Raw genomic sequence first — 15,129 nt, forward strand, 5'->3', positions numbered from 1 at the left:
ACACATCCATGCCCGAGGCGGGATTCGAACCTGTGGCCGTAGCAGCAGCGCGGTTCCGGATTGAAGCGCCTAGAACCGCTCGGCCACAGCGGCCGGCGATGTTAGTCAAGAATGCCTATAAACCGACAAAGACGCCATTGTAAATATCTCACGGAGTCTGAACGAGGTCGTGTAATGGGGCTATATGAAGCTAGATGTTCCTTCTGCGACACTACAGAAAGACTTAGCAGAAATGTTGTTGTTGTTGTTGTTGTTGTTGTGGTCTTCACTCCTGAGACTGGTTTGATGCAGCTCTCCACGCTACTCTATCCTGTGCAAGCTTCATCATCTCCCAGTACCTACTGCAACCTACATCCTTCTGAATCTGCTTACTGTATTCATCTCTTGGTCTCCCTCTACGATTTTTACCCTCCACGCTGCCCTCCAATACTAAATTGGTGATCCCTTGATGCCTCAGAACATGTCCTACCAACCGATCCCTTCTTCTAGTCAAGTTGTGCCACAAGCTCCTCTTCCCCCAATCCTATTCAGTACCTCCTCATTAGTTATGTGATCTACCCATCTAATCTTCAGCCTCCTTCTGTAGCACCACATTTCGAAAGCTTCTATTCTCTTCTTGTCCAAACTAGTTGTCCTCCATGTTTCACTTCCATACATGGCTACACTCCATACAAATACTTTTATAAAAGACTTCCTGACACTTAAATCTATACTCGATGTTAACAAATTTTTCTTCTTCAGAAACGCTTTCCTTGCCATTGCCAGTCTACATTTTATATCTTCTCTACTTCGGTTAGGAGCGGGCTAGTTGAGGGTCTGCAACCAACTTGTCTGCATGGACCTACACCTACCTGGAGTCACCGTCTGCGGTGCGATTTCGTATGACAGCAGGAGCATTCTCATGGTTATCCCACGCACCCTGACTGCAAATTTGTACGTATTTCTGATGTTCGACCTGTTGGGGTGGCATTCATGAACAGTGTCCCAGCAGGTGTTTTCCAACAACATAACGCTCGACCTCATACTGCTGCTGTAACCCAACATGCTGTATAACGTATCGACATGTTGCCTTGGCCCGCTCCATCATCATATCTGTCTCCAACAAGCTTGCATCCAATATTCTGGCGGTTACACCGGTTATTAAAATACCAGCATTTCACATTTGCAATGCCTTATCTCGTGCTTACATTAACCTGCGATCTTGCAATGTTCACCATTTAAATATGTTATTTTGACAAATGTAGTCCCGAAATTTCATTGCTGTATATTATTATGTTTTGGTGTTGCGATTTTTTCCGTCAATGTAGTACTAAATCAGTCCTACGACAAGTACGGAACAAAAGAACACACTTGAAGCAAACGCTCGAAAACGTAAAGTCTAGTTTACACGACGACATTACGTTGCAGGCAACTGCGCTATCAGCCACTGCGCATGCGCGCCGGAGTTTGCGTAACTCGGTGAAACTATACACTTTCGGCGTGTTCAACTTTGGCGACACTAGTTCTCATCGAGTGTAGGCAAACTGAAATATGAAGTGGAGAACGGAGAATAATGTTCGCTTTTTGTGAAAAAACCCTCCTTTGTTTTCGTTTTTACAGTTTTAAGGTTTTTTGAATTACACAACACAAAACTTCAGAATACAAAACATTTTTTAGATATTATGTGATAAGGGTATGAACTGGTTTTCCGAACTACCAGTCTATGAAACGGCAACATACCACTGACAATGCGAAAAACACTCATCCTACATCACTTTCAACGTATCTGAATATATGACCTTAAGCCTTGTATATTGCAAGCGAAACCTTATTTGGGAACTGAAGCTGCTTAAAACGAATGTAAATCGCTTAGAATCACTGGTATACAAGGCGTGAGAGCGACCTCTAGACTTTAAGTACCTGTGAAGATGGGAAGATGCAACCTATATGGGAAAAACGGTTTTTCTAATGGAAACTGACGCGAGAAAGAAAGAATTGGTACAGTACAATATTTTATTTCTCGCATTCAGTTTAACATAAAACATGTACATTGTTTTTTAAAAAACATACAGCGCTCGTCGGAATGTTTATTAGAGTATTGTGTGAAAATTTGAAATGAATCGGTCACGAACTATTCGAGATTTTTGCTAATAATGTTTGCTCCTTATATATTGCTAGAGATAAAACTATCATAAGCTTTGAACTACACACATCAAAAATAGCTTTGCATCACCCTGGTTCAAAGAACTCCTGAAAATAGACGTTGACTATGGATGTTGTATCACACACGGTCCCCTTGATTGTTCCGGGATGTAAACAACCATGCGTGAGCAGCGCCTATTACACGGAGAGGGTCCGGCAACAGATCAGTTCCAGTCATTCCACCTGGAAGGAGGTACACAACTCGTGTTGTCTGTAGTTCAACCATGCTTAGACGGTAAATACCGCAGTTCGATCGCGTCCGCATTGTTACTTTGTGCCAGGTAGGGCGTCTCTGAGTGAACCAAAGCGATGATGTTCGAACATGGAGGAGATACGGAAAGCCAGGAACCGCCGATGACATGCCTCGCTCAGGCCGCCCAACGGCTACTACTGCAGTGGATGACCGCTACCCACGGATTATGGATCGGAGGCACCCTGGCAGCAACGCCACCATGTTGAGTAATGCTTTTCGAGCAGCCATAGGACGTCATGTTACGACTCAAACTGTGCGCAATAGGCTCCATGATGCGCAACTTCACTTCCGACGTCCATGGTGAGGTCCATCTTTGCAACCACGACACCATGCAGCGCGGTACAGATCGGCCCAACAACATAGGCCGAATGGACAGATCAGGATTGGCATCACGTTCTCTTCACCGATGAGTGTCGCATATGCCTTCAACCAGACTATCGTCGGAGACGTGTTTGGAGGCAACCCGGTCAGGCTGAACACCTTAAACACACTGTCCAGCGAGTGCAGCAAGGTGGACGTTCCCTGCTTGTTTGGAGTGGCATGATGTGGGCCCGACGTATGCCGCTGGTGGTCATGGAAGGCGCCGTAACGGCTGTACGACACGTTAATGTCATCCTCCGACCGATAGTGCAACCATATCGGTAGCATGTTGGCGAAGCATTCGTCTTCATGGACGACAATTCGCGCCCCCATCATGCACATCTTGTGAATGACTTCCTTCAGGGTAATGACATCGCTCGACTATAGTGGCCAGCATGTTCTCCAGCATGAACCCTATCGAACATGCCTGAGATAGAGTGAAAAGAGCAGTTTATGGACGACGTGACCCACCAACCACTCTGAGGGATCTACGCCGAATCGCTGTTGAAGAGTGGGACAATCTGGACCAACAGTGCCTTGATGAACTTGTGGATAGTATGCCACGACGAATACAGGTTTGCATGAATGTAAGAGAACGTGCTACTGGGTATTAGAGGTACCGGTGTGTACAACAATCTGGACACCACCTCTGAAAGTCTCGCTGTATGGTGGTACAACATGCAATGTGTGGTTTTCATGAGCAATAAAAAGGGCGGAAATCATGTTTATGTTGATCTCTATTTCAGTTTTCTGTACAGGTCCCGGAACTCTCGAAACCGAGGTGTTGTAAAACTTTTTTTCATATGTGTATATACATGACGCTTAAAGTAGCCTACCACTATTCAAATGTCATTGTTCAAAAGGTAAGAATGGCAACCTGGTATATGCAATTAGTATCTTATGTGAAATGACAGAAACATATATTTTGTTGTCGATGTAGGGTTCAGGTGTGAAGAATAGATTGTGTAGTGTCTCGGGGCTAAATCTGCAGTGAGGTGTCTCCTCCCCCTCCCCCCCCCCCCTCCTTCTTCCCCTAAGCGGGCATAAAATAGTGCTGACTTTTAATGCCCACACCTTCGTAGGAAGTGAATGCAAGGCTTACGGCTGTAACGCCATCCACTAGAGTACTGGTGACATTTTCATTTCACCTGACATGTGTTTAGGTGGTTGTACCTCTTCTGGCATGTGAAGATGTTCCACAGACAAGCTCTTTGTTATGGAATGTGAATACTGTATGCGAAAAGCTAACTTCACTTTACGTTTCTCCCATAACGGTAATTTAGTCAAATTAGCGGTAACAAGTTTACGGTAACAATTCAATTTCATGAAGCACCACACAAAAAAATTAGCTCATAGAGTCAAAAACGAAGTTGCGTTGAAGAAACAGCAGAAACTGGTAAAACTGAGTAAGGCCCAAGCAGCTGCATGCAATTCTTATCAGATATTATAGAAGTCTGCAACTGTGTCAGCTCCTTTCTTAAGCATAATATACCATACATACCTCAAACGAAAAAAAAAAAAACGATATTTAAAACTTCATGTAAATTCAGTCGTTGTAGAATCGTAGAAGACATACTAAGATCAAACGTGATGACTAATGGGGTATCTCTAACAAAATGACCTCCTCCACGCCGATCGTTTGCGGAAACATCGGTATGAAACCGGATTCCTGATTATTAACCAACGACGCAAACAGTGGGTGTTTTAAGTTTAACGTATGTATGTCTGTAGCATTGTAGCTCCGATGTTAACACACTTAAAAAAAATCGATTCTTAGCTATGTTCCATGGAAGTCTGTTCAAACTTTTGAATTTCACCAGCTAAATTAGTGAAAATGTTTTCCGTCGGCGCACTCTCTTGACACGCTACTTGATACGTAACAGATACATCAAGTTACGTAGTACCAGATTGTAGAGCTCAAGATGATCTATATGACAGGTCGAGAGAACACACATTTATCTTTCACGGTTGACCAACAATGATGATTTCCGGATTTTAAAAGTAGGCAGTTCCAGCACCTACAAAGCAGAAAAAGGGTGATTGTGAATCAACTGTAAAAGATAAATATGCGCCCTCTGAGACTTTCTTGTAGTTCTTTTTGAGGTCTACAATTCAGTACTAGATCACATGATTTTGCCTTAATAGTTTAGACAGCCTAGTGCAAGACAGTGCAATGCGGCCTGCGTTCTTCAGACTTAATTCAGAATTATGGCTACTGCTCATTACTTATGTTACCTAAATTGGCTAAATATATAGTAAAACAATCAATGAAATTAAAAATTAAACGCGTAAATCACGCAAGTGAAAAAGATCTCGCATCGCAATTTCGGTTTTGTCTCTGAAAGTATTTCTGTGAATGTGAGGATAGTGTGTCGATTGTACCGCGTCTACTACTGATATATAAGGTTTAAAAAGCATGAAATAAGCCAAATTAAAAATTTAAAAAACACCCGACACAAAAAGCAGCTAAAAATAAAAAAAATATGTATTGCCCCTTTAAGTTTAATGTAAGTAGTAATATTTCAATGCAAGCCTTGAGTCTGCGGACCGCAGAGTAAATAAATAAAAACAGAATACATCTAAAAAAAGGTAAAGTACGAAATTTGAATATAAGTCAGCTACCTAGGCAACGTATGCAAATATCAAAACAACCCTATGAAATCGTTGTGCCTAAGTCTTAATTTCCTCCGGAAAATTCGCAATGTAGGCAACAGTCAACGACGCTTGCCCTCGCGCGACTGCCCGTTCGGTTCGCACTTGGTCGCGCCCCGCGCGCCGCATACAGCGCACGGCACGCCTCGCGCTCGCGGTTTAATGAAGCGTGAGTTACTTACTACCCCGTCGTCAAACCACTGGAGGAGATAAACCAAGTAAGCTGGATTAATGCATGAAACTAAGATGGTACCTAATTATGTAAAAATTTGATGTAAAATCAATATGCAACTATTCTTTAACAATGTTAGGCTTAATAAAGGCGGATTCGTTTTCATATTTTACATAATAAGTAATAATAACTTGACCAGCTGTTTTGAGGTGCGGATGCGGGACGCGCATGACTGGAAGAGATGACGCCAAACAGAAGAGGCTTATACCTAGCAATAATGGAAGTATGCCATTCTACGAGGGATAATTGCTGTTTCCTTGTTTTTTTATTTATTTTTATTTTCTTAGCGGGCCCCAGTCGCGACGACGTCTAGATCAAAATATTACTACTTACATTAAACTATAAAGAACAATAAATATTTTTTTTTACTTTTGGAGGTTTTTTGTCGGGCTTTTTCTAAATTTTTAATTTAAGTTTTATCTCACAAATAATTCCCCAACGCCATGGAAAGGGAAATCAATATTTATTGGACTCATTACCACACCAGTGGTTATTAACCAATATATGATCATACGGGGTATCAAAGAAGTTTGCGACTAGACTGAAAATTTTTTTGTGGGGAGTATCTAGCACGTTATCTTGGATGCTAAACGAAATTTGGGGTACCACAAAAAAGTGTGCTGGAACCCTCGCTGTTCACGTTACACACGGTCTGGTCAGATTAATGTGACCACTACCTATGTTCGACGTCAACTTACAGTAATTCCTCACAGAAAGCAGGCGGCAGGTGGCAGCACCAGCACTAAGAGCATATCGGGGGATGCGGAAAACTGTGAGTTGATGTAACGGAGCGAGCCTTCTGACACTCAAAGGAGCAAGATCACTGGCTTTCGGGCCAAGGATGGAAGCATTTCCGAAACGACTAAGTTTGCACACTGTTCGTATGCCGCCATGATTAAAGTAAGTCGTGCTTGGCAAAATGGCGCTATCCAAAACCAGCGCTGAGGCAACTGTGGATGTTCCAAGGGCCGTAGACGTCAGAGGTGATCAACGGCTGTGAAAATGTGTAAGGGCAAAGAGACGTGCAATTTTTGAGCAACTGATCGCCCAGATGAATCAAGGGGCTTCCAACAGTTCCTCCTCAACGACCATTCACCGAACGTTGCTGCACATGGGCCTCCGCAGTAGGCGCCTGGTTCATGCGCTCATCCTGACTGGTGCTCATATGTAACAAAGGATGGAATTTGCACACCAATATCGCTACTGGACTTACACACAGTGGCGACAGCTGACCTTTTTAGATGTATCACGTTTTATGCTCCGTCGGGCTGAAAGCAAACACCCTCTATCAATCGTTGGAAGGGTCGAGGCCGGAGGATGGAACATTACGGCCTGGGGAATGTGCTCCGGGTGATCTCGTAATTCTGGAAGGCGTAATGGGTCAATACAAACATGCCTCTGTTCTTGAGCACCATCCCTACATGCAGTTAGTTGTTCCTCGGCACGACGGAATCTACCAACAGGACAATGCAACGCGTGTTTCGAAGAGTACCAGCATGAGTACACCATACTCCTCGAGCCACAAAATTCTCCGCATTTAAACCCAATCCAGAACTTGTGGGCCACCTCGATCGAAGTGTTGGCGCCAGGATTCTCATACGAGAAAAACAGCGCAGCTAGCCACGGCACTGGAGTAAGCATGGCTCCACATCCCTGTCGGCCTTCCAAAACCTCACTGTCTCTTTCTGAACGTCTCGCAGCGCTCTGCATTACAAACATGGTTATTCAGGCTTTTGACAGGTGGTCACATTAATGTGACTGGACAGTGTATATTAACGGCCTAGCAGACAATATTAATACTAACTTCGAAACTTTTGCAGACGATGCAGTCACCTATAATTAAGAAATAACTGGAAAAAATCTGTGCTCGATTTGTGGCGCTACGCACTCCCCGTACCAGTACCTCTGGTGGAAAAAGAAAGTAGAATCGCAGATTTTGAGATGTGGCACGATAACTTTTGCTGCGGCTGAAGCAAAACCGTTGTATTCGCACGTTTAATGTTTTCACAAAAGCATTAAATTAATGTTTTAAGACGTCTAAATTTCAATTTCACCACGCAGGTCACAGTACCAGAACCTCTTTTCTTACTAAAGCACTGGAAAATTCTACTAATATCTAGGCAGAGCTTAGTGCAAAGATTGGCAACTTGCTTTATATATTGAGAAATTTAAAATGTGTTACTATGTAAAACGAAAAAACTTCCATCCCTATGAGTAAAAAAAAAGGTTCAAATGGCTCTGAGCACTATGGGACTTAACTTCTGAGATCTTCAGTCCCCTAGAACTTAGAACCACTTAAACCTAACTAACCTAAGGACATCACACACATCCCATGCCGGAGGCAGGATTAGAACCTGCGACCGTAGCGGTCGCGCGGTTCCAGATTGTAGCGCCTAGAATCGCTCGGCCACTCCGGCCGGCCTCTGTGTGTAACGATTTGTGGAGATATGGAATGGAATGGTCACACAGGTTCATTTGTTTGTGAAGCATATGGCAGAATACTGCACACTGGGAGGATAATGCGAAAATGCAATCATTCTACAAATGAGTATGCCTATCAAAAACTAATGCTGTCTACTCTAGAATATTGCTTAAGTGTTGGAGACCAACACCAAAGCCGACCAAAATGAAATATTGAACGCACACAATGAATAACGGAACTAATGAATTTTGTTTAGCCCATGTGTGAGAATCACGGAGACGCTGAAAATCTGAACTGGCAGACGGTTATTGATACACGCAAACTATCCAGCGAAATCGTACTTACAATGTTTGAAGATACAATGTTAATCGAGGAATCTAAATACAACAGCCCCCATTGTGCTCCTTCTGCAAGGACCAGAAGTGTTAGATTAGGCTAGCAACAGCGGGCACAGAGGGGATTAAGCTTAAGCAGTCGTTCTTCCCACGCGAGGAGACCCCAATGCATGACGCACTGAAAAATACCGTAGCCATCCTACTCACCAGAATATTTTGCAATAATAAATGCACTGAAAGCTCATTATACTAACAGCAGCTATCTGCCACATACACAAGGGAGAATCACAAATCCGAAATGTCATTCTTGACAAGTAGAAAAGTATCTATGAAATTTTTACTCAAGGACCAGAAGCCCCTGACATACGTAATGTAGGTTGTGCTATTCTCCGTGAAACAGCGGCTATCGCCATAAAATTTCTCTCTCCCAGGAATATTCTGTTTTCTCCACGGAAGCATATGCCATTCGAGAAGCAGTGCTGTATGACAGGATAGTATCATCTCAAAAACTTGTAATCATGTCCGATAACAAAAGTACAATTTAACTCCTTACAGCAGTCGTCCAGTATGATGCAGATGCCTCAAACTTATTTTGGATATCAAGCAAGAAGGGGGAAAAAATAATCCAGATACAATTTATCAGACGATGTGACAAAAGGTGGTTTATTGGACAAACACGAAGTGGCTTCCGAATGACTCTTCCAGGAACAGGGAAAATCCGATCAGTCCTATCAAAATAGACTTCAACCTGAAGATTGGTTTGATGCAAGCTCACCACGTTAGTCTATCCTCTGCAAGTCTCTCTATTTCTGCATAACTACTGCAACCTACATCAGTTTGAATCAACTTCACTGGCATAATGCAGATCAAGAAATTTTCTTCTAGTTTTGCTCTAAACTTGAAAAAATTATCGGATCGCACAAATTTCCGGATGAAACCACGTGTACTGTAGACGGTCTTCAGAAACAGTGTTGCTGTACCATCTGTACGTAGCGCTCACTGTTCTATGTATCATAAAAGAATGTCTAGAAGATTCGTTCGCCTACTTTACACTGCTCACCAGAAAGCAGTTTCGTTTGTGTAGAGATGACCTGTGCAGTCGATGTGCTTTTTCCGTAATCTAAATGCGCGAATTTTGTGCATTCATCGCAGAACCTTGCTTCATCGGGCCATAACCAATCAGAATTCTCCACTCAGTCACTTGACTTCTGGAAACTACTGTAGTCTTTTTTGTTCGTAGTATAGGCCATCTGAATTCGTTGCCTACTTATTGCTCTGTTTTCTGGTTGTTTGTCCTTCTCGGATGTGTTTGTTATATCTTGTGTCAATCAGTAACTACCCAATTTTCTCATAGCGTGCAATTAAACGCGCAGCAGATCCGTCCACAGTGTGGTTGGTCTCTAGTGAATTTGGGTAGCCATACTGGGAATAAAACTGCACTCAGACTTCTGCGCCGATGCATCGAATCAGCGAGCAGTCTGTTTAAAGTGATCCATGAGCATCGGGATTCCGGATACCTCGTGGAGAGTCACGTGTTGGATAGCGACTGGAAAGACGCAGAGGAGGTTGGAGTGTTCTTTACCGCACTTTCTGTAGTTTTCTGAAGTGGATATTAGCAGCGTTGCCCCATACCACAGCGACATATTCTATTATTGGCTTTATTAGTGCCAAGTAGTGTGTGACCCCACATTGTGTGGGAAGCGTCGACATCAGGTTGAGGAGGGGGTAAAGCCTTCATAACTCACCCGACGCTTCATCCACCCGACGCTTTACCCTTCACCTCACAGGCGTGCGGTCCCCATGTCAGATATTTTCCGGTCCGCGACGCTGAGATGGGGCTTCCCGTAATTCGGACCGGACGTAAATCTTCTGGCAGCTTTTTCCTTGTTATTATACGGACCTGACCCTTAGCCACATTCATCTTGAGCTCTCGACTTGGTGGCCCATGATCGCAGTTATCTCATGATTGCCGAAGACGAAGTCTCGTTAGTTGCGCGTTAATACCAAGCGGGAAGAATGCACTGTCGTCTGCGTAAAGTGACAGCTCGACTCTTGGCGTTTTAGGCATATCAGACGTGTCCAGGTTGTATAACAGGGTGCCAAGTAGGGACTCCTGCGGCACTCGCGCCCTATCTGTCGCGTTGTAGAGTTGCAGTCATCAGCGCGGACGTGAAAACTTCGCTCGCTCAGATAGGATTTGAGAACCGTGGCATACCGGGACCCCCAACATAGTAAATCTGCCACAAGCTGTCAAACGCCTTTGACACGTTTGGGAGTACTGCCCGGGGCCACATTCAACAGTTTTTGGAACTTACTCTTTCTCATATAAAGATGTGTTTCTTTTCAACTCTTGAGCACTGTAATACCAATGATACTAGACACTTTCGAGAAGTGCAATTTTTGTGTTTACATCCACGTAATCAGCAGCATAGCGTTATTGATTTACACTGGGCAAAAAATTTACCACCACCAAGAGAGATCGTGCTAATAACATGTAACACCGCCTGTAACCTAGCTAATTCCCTCAATTCGGCAAGGAAGACAGTCCATAAGTTTCTGCAGGTACGCTACATCCAGCTGAGGCTCTGTATTGACGAAGAGTACTGCAGATCTAACAAACAGCAGTGAAGTTCATTGGCGCGTTTCACCTGCTACTTCAAACAATCCCAGACATTTTGTATGGGATTCAGATCGGTTGATTTGGTGGGCTTGTCGAGATGAGATAGGGTGCCTGGGTGTACGTCAAACCAGGAATCCGTGTAGCCCCGTGAACAGCTCTGAGAATACGTGTGTGCACAGCCCCGTCTTCACGAACATGCAGAAGAAAGACTTGGTCGCCGGGGATGTTGAAATAAACAATCTGGCTCATGTCACGGTAATCCGAATGTGTAGACCCAAGTCAAGTTACGAAAAACACCCACAAAACAACAAAGCATCACCCTCGGCCAGCGCTACAACTCGACACGCCGCAGGTTGCACGTCTCGCTGGGCGGTCGACACACTCGACGTCTTGCACATTTCAAAAAGAGGCAAAATCGCGACTCGTCGGACCAGACTACACGCCTGTAGTCACCTACTTTCCAGTTTCTGTGCTTTTTGGCTCACTGATGACGTCTGGATTTGAAGCCAGCAATGAGCAATAGGCTTTTGCTAGGCATTCAACTCCAAGTGTCCATTGCATACAGCTTCCTTCACAATTTTCGCCGTGCTACAAGGCTCGAATGATACATCATTCCTCGAAAGTACCTTGAACCGTCTGCGGTGATACACCGGCAATTCTAAAGCGAGCGAACACGCACACACGACTGATGCCTGCAGAGGAGGGATAAAATGGCCACCCGTCACCCCTTCTACACCATCTACTGTGCTCCTAAGCGAGCAGTGTGTTCTTTTTAAGGGAGTACTAATATTCAGTCACCTGGCCTTACTATCAGTGCCAGGATACATGTTGTCAAAACAGAAAACTGTCTACGCCTTAATTTTTATTGATATGTCTAAGATTTTTCGATCAATATTGTGAAAATGCTTAGCTTTTCAGATCTTTTCAAGTTTCCCCAGAGGAACTAACAATCTTCTGATTTCCGAGTTTGCTTAAAACTGATACGGTAAGCGAAGGAAAGTGGAAAGCTACACGCCTCGCCTTGCTGGAGAGAGTGTCATGCGCTACAGAGGCACGGATATCTGAGCGCAGCGCCGCGCCATTGCGAAAAGACGCAGGGAGATAAATGGCGGCGAGGGGGCAGTCGTGTCGCACGTCGCGCCGCCCGTTATTCATGCCGCCAGATATGTGATCAGCCGCGGTGAACACGATGTCTAAATCATGCCGGGCCTAAAAAAAAAACGAAACGCTCCGTCCGTGTTCTTCTACGAGCGTGCCCCCATAAAACAGCAACCGCTACCATTAATCTATGTATCTAGCCTCCGCTAAGAACCTGTTCATGTCACAAAATAGACCATCGTGCACTAGACTTCTAGAAATTGCGATAGCCGTCATTGCGTGGGAATTACACACTCTTCGTTATTTCCCCTGTAGCTCCTTCATCATCCGTATTTACGATATAGCTCTCTTTTCGTCAAATATAGTAGAGGACAAATACTGGCTACAATATTTCATAATGTTCACAGCAAAGAGAATGACTTGAGTCGCACTGAATCAGCCCAAGACACTTCATATCTTTTGTTGCTGTTGTCGTCGTCGTCGTCGTCGTCGTCGTCGTCATCAACCCAATTACTGGTTTGTGGCAGCTCTTCACGCCAGTCAGTTCTTTGGAAGCCACTTCATCTACCAGCAACTACAGCAATCCACATTCATTCGGCCCTGCTTCATTCCTTCGTCTTGCTATTTTTACTCTCACACTTCCCTCCAATAGAAAATTTGTGATCCTTCGATGGCTCAAAATGTGTCTAATCAACCGACCCCTTCTTTTAGTACAGTTATGCGAAAATATCTTTCTCCCTAATTCTACAAAGTACTTCATTAGTTGCGCGATTCACCCTCCTATTCTGTTGCATTCTTCTGTAGCACCATATTTTAAAAGCTTCAATTCTCTTCTTGTCAACACTGTTGACTGTCCATGTTTCACTCCACACATGGCAACTCCAGAAAAAACCTTCGCAAAACACTTCAACATATAAATTTACGTTTGATGTTAACAAATTCCTCTTTTTAAGAAATACTTTCCTTGCTATAGCCAGTCTGCGTTTTATATCCTCTCTACTTCGGCCATAATCAGTTATTTTGCTGCCAAAATAACAAAAATCATGTGTCTGATTTTCTAATCTAATTCTCTCAGCATTGCCTAAATTAATTCAACTGCCCTTATTTAACTTTTGTTCGTGCTCATCTTAGAAACTCTTTTCAAGACAATCCATTTCGTTCAACTGCTCTTCCGCGTCCTTTCCTGTCTCTAACAGAATTACCATGTCAATTCCTATTTCTTCTCTTTGTATATCAATTTATTCTCCGAATTTTTGTTTGCTTTCCTTTACCGCTCGCTCAATGAACAGGTCGAACCAAATCGGGTATAGGATACAACCGTGTCTCATTCCTTTCTCAACTACTTCCTTCCTTTCATGCCCTTCGAGTCATAATTGCACTTTCGTTTCTCTAAAAGTTTAGTAAAAGCAAATAGAATAACGTTTCGCTCTCTATATTTTATCAGTGCTACCTGCAGAATTTCAAAGACAGAATTCCAGACACCATTACCAGAAAATTTCTCTAAGTTACAAATGCTATAAACTTAAGTTACCCTTTTTCGATCTATCTTCTAAGGTAAGTCGTACGGTCTATATAGCCCCGCGTGTTCCTACATTTCACTGGAACCGATAGTGATCTTCGTGACACTGGCTTCTACCAGTTTTTTCATTCTTCTGTAAAGCGGTTCAAATGGCTCTGAGCACTATGGGACTTAACTTCTGAGGTCATCAGTCCCCTATAACTTACAACTACTTAAACCTAACTAACCTAAGGACATCACACACATCCATGCCAGAGGCAGGATTCGAACCTGCGACCGTAGCGGTCGCGCGGTTCCAAACTGTAGCGCCTAGAACCGCTCGTATAAAGCGGAATGCCTTATTAAACTGATAGTTCGATAATATTCACATTTGGCAGCTTCTGCTTTTTGCGATTGGAATTATTACAATGTTCTTGAAGTCTAACGGTATTTCGCCTGTCTCAAACGTTTTGCACACTATGTGGAATAATTTTTCCATGGCTGCTCGCCAAGGATCTCAGTAATTCTGAGGGAATATCGTTTACGCCAGGGGCCTTGTTTCCTCTTCTATCATTCAGCGCTCTGTCAAATTATTCTCATAGTATCATATGTCCCATTTTTTCTTCATGTACGCCCTCTTCCCTTCTATAATATTGCTTTCAAGTTCATTTCCCTTGTATAGCCCCTCATACTTTTTCCACTTTACAGTTTACCTTTCTTCAGTTACTAATGGATTGCCATCTCAGCTCTTTGTATTCATACAGTTGCTTCTCTTTCCTCCCAAAGTTTTTCAGTCTTCCTACAGACAGCACTTGTCTTTCTTCGAGAGGCACATGCTTCTATACCCTTGCATTTGTCCTCTAGCCATTTCTGCTTAGCTGTTGTGTACTTTTAAGTCTCATTTTCTTAGACGTCTGTAGTGCCTTTCGCCTGCGTTGAATTCAGTACCTCTCGTGTTATCCCGGCATTTCTACTAGGCCCTGACTTTTTAGCTATTTGATCCTCCGCTGCCTTCACTATTTCATCTATCAAAGCCATCTATTCGTCTTCTATTGCATTCCTCTCCCCTGTCACGTTCCAACGTTGCTTGACACTCCCTCTGAAACCCTCGATAACCTCTGGTTTTTTCAACTGAAACAGGTCCCGTGTCTTTAATTTCCGTTAGGTTTTAACTTACAGTTCATAAACAAATTATAGTTACAGTCCACATAAGCTCCTTAAAATATGTTACACTTCAAACTCTGCCTTACCATTAAGTGAGCCATCTTAAACCTCCCTGTCTCCATGTCGTTTCCACGTAGCCTACACAACCGTCTTAAACCAAGTGTTAAGGCGGTGTGCATTCAGAAGGGCCATACTATATGGCAATATGTGGCTGCAATAGCGTTGCCATCAACTTTGATGCTATATGGTTGCAAGACATGGCAGTAATGCGTTATGGCTGGACAATATTCCTGATGGAGAAACCCGTTGTAGGA

General features: G+C 43.5%; 1 protein-coding gene across 3 annotated transcripts in view; it reads right to left on the reverse strand.

The window, feature by feature from the left end:
- The window catches only part of LOC126175480 (cAMP-dependent protein kinase type I regulatory subunit), a 262,950-nt gene that overhangs the window by 54,066 nt on the left and 193,755 nt on the right, over positions 1–15,129 (reverse strand). The window lies entirely within an intron of this gene.

The sequence above is a fragment of the Schistocerca cancellata genome, chromosome 3 (genome assembly GCF_023864275.1).
Source record: "Schistocerca cancellata isolate TAMUIC-IGC-003103 chromosome 3, iqSchCanc2.1, whole genome shotgun sequence".
NCBI lineage: Eukaryota > Metazoa > Arthropoda > Insecta > Orthoptera > Acrididae > Schistocerca > Schistocerca cancellata.